We start from the raw sequence: 3,170 nt of genomic DNA on the forward strand, positions 1-3,170 counted from the left end.
GGAAAGATGATTGCACATGATGTAACATGTTTTTATGTGTTCAGTGTGTTATGAGCAGAAATACATTAGTGTTGTGTCAGGAAAGAAACTGAATAACCTAAAGAAATTACAAGTTGAAATGCTTTTCCACAATACTATACTCCCACCATTTTTTTATATGAAGATTGGCCGGTTGGAACAAGAGAAACCAAAGCAATTTGGCCTTCATATCAGTGTTTAAAACACGGTTTCTTGTCATTTTGGATTTGGATCTGAGAATGCTTATTGGCTTTGCCTGGACCGGTGAAGATTCCTCCCGCTGCTTCCTAATTCAATATTGTGTAATAGAAAATATTATTGCCCTGCACATAAAATCCAACTCAAATTACACTGAAAATGGAGGATATAGTGCATGTGTTTATGTTACACAGAGGAGCAATTATTGGGTTATGATCATTTTGCACTAAAGTGAGGTTGGAAGGACACACAGAGGTTTTCCTGCTTGGTAAGCGACCATACACGTTATTGCATGATCGGGGTTGAACCATTGTAGAAAAATAAGGCCGTCCCCAGGGCTATTGATGTTTTCTTTGAACCCTCCAACAGACTTTTGATAACATGCCAGAATTATATATTTATGTATATATTTTAAAATAACAGTGGTAGGTATATGATTATATTTTTGTATTTAACGTCTTATTAGAAATTCCAACATGTAGCACTAATGTTAATGAAACCCACCTAGAGCCAGAACTGTTATCCTCTGTATATGGCAAAGTACATCTTTATGAACCGTGGCGCATAAAGTTTTTATTTAACTCTAAACTATGTTGCAAAGGAAGGCTGAAATAATATTTAGATTTATAGGACCAATAATAAAATAAACTACAGATAATCTTGCGATGGGATCACACCAGCCGCAACGTCGAATCGTGTCAGCAGCGTAAAGCGGAGGAGCCAATGGCTTCCTTCCCCCTTTACTTCTGGCGCCCCTCCTCGGACCACACCCGTCTTCAAACTCAACCTTCACCGTGATCTCAACGATACACTTGTAAAGTTTCGGGACTGCATCAAACATGGTTGTGACGCTATCGCGTTGACAAAATCTGCACACAGACAGAAATATAATCATCTGGCAAAGTATTCAAACCTGCTTCTGTGGTAGTTCCCGTTACACTCGCTGTCTCCAGGACCACATTTATGCCATTATGACACACACACACAGACGCACAAGGGGGAAAACAACACCAGCCGCACGCCGTCACAGCTGGTAAGGACCCTCCCCTGACCTCAGGCCTTCAGAGAAAAATAAATAAATACAAAACCTCCCTATTTTTTGTGACCCCTCTCAGACTCTAATCATTTCCTCTCAGTCCCTAACCGTAGCATATTGTCAAGAAAAGTATATATGCACTGTAAATGTGGTTCCTGGTGGAAAATAGGAGGTTTAAATAACAAATATCACGATTACACACGATTTTTAACACAATGCATCTTTTCAATACTTCAAGAAAATACTGAGCCAGAATGCACAAGTTAAATAATAATAACACAACGCACACAGCACGAAGACTTTATCATGAAGCACTATATATATTGTATGTATACCTCTATAGTAAAACTGTGGTAAATAAGCTTAACAGAGAAAGTATTTCATTGTGACCTAAAGCCAACTTAGCGGGAGACAAACTGGCGGAACTTTAAATTATTAGAATTAAATATAGAGACAAATTCCCAAATGATACTCTGCAAACTGACCAAATGATTTTGGAGAGTCTTTTTACTGGCAAACCTTTCCTGAAATGAAGCAGACGACACAAAGGAGGCTTCAGCAGAGTAAACGCTGGGTTTTCTCTTCTTTTTTTCTTCAATTAAAGCGAGCTGCCACTGAACCAGAGCTGACTGTGTCAGAAGCACCCAGTAAAACAGCAACTGGCCATGCTGAGTGGTGTCTGTTTGTGACTCATTTCTACCTGCCATCGGGCGGCATGGGAGAGGGGGGAGTGGAAGAGAGAGAGAGAGAGTCCAGTGGTAACAAGGGGAGAATTGTGTGAGGATATAAGACAGTGCCGTGTGGCTGTCAAGAAAACAAGGTCGTGAAACCTATTAGAAATGGACCATTTAGTAGATAATATTGGCTCTTGTCAGCCGGGTGTATGGTCGACACATGGGCACCTTTATGAGGCAGCTGCTGAAGTAAAGGAAAAGAAAGGAGGATGGTTCAGATGCACAGTGAAGGCATTCTAACCTTGTGGGAAAGTCAATTGATTGGAAATTATCTGGTTGTTTTCTTTCAAATTTAGCAGGCTCGTGAGTGGGGTTCATCATGACTGTGTTTGCCCTCAAATGGTTTTTAGTTATATGAGAAAGTCATTCACAGTCCCAGACAAGCTTTTAAAAACAAATATTGGTGGTGTCTGGAGGAAAGCCTATGTTTTCAAATTCAACAAAACATTCACTTGTATTCCTCTTTATGAATGAAATGTTTCACTGTATCAACACCACAAGGAAATTATTGGAATTTTGAAAGATTTACAAGTCACAGTTGTGCGTCCTTCTGAGAAACCAGTGAAGCAACAAAAAAAAATGCACATTTCCATTCATGTGCAAGAGTGTATGGGTAAAATGTTACATTTGTTATTATATATATATATATATATATATGTATAATAACTTGTTTACACTTTTATTTATTTGTTTATAAGAGTGGTATAAGAGTGGTATAGGAACTATTTTACCACTCTGCACATCTTCCTTTCAATATATTTATTTATAATATGCTTAAACTGTTACGTTTCTATTATATATATATATATATATATATATATATATATATATATATATATATATACGTGGGTTTCATTAACATTAGTGGTACGTGTTAGAATTTCGAATAAGATGTTAAATACAAAAGTATAATTACGTAATACCTACCAGTAATAAGATATACCGTTTTTTGTTTAACACTGTTGTTCTAAAATATAAAATATATACATCAAAATATAATTAAGGCATGTTATCACAAGTCTATAGGAGGGTTCAAAGAAAACATCAATAGCCCTGGGGACGGCCTGATTTTTCTACAATGGTTCAATAGATCGATAGGTAGACACCTTGGAGGCTGAGGATATTGAGCATGTCGCTGATTGGTCAGTCCCTCTTTACACAGCTGCATCACACTTCCGGTTTCC

The sequence above is a fragment of the Pholis gunnellus genome (assembly GCF_910591455.1).
Source record: "Pholis gunnellus genome assembly, chromosome: 8".
Taxonomy (NCBI): Eukaryota; Metazoa; Chordata; class Actinopteri; order Perciformes; family Pholidae; genus Pholis; species Pholis gunnellus.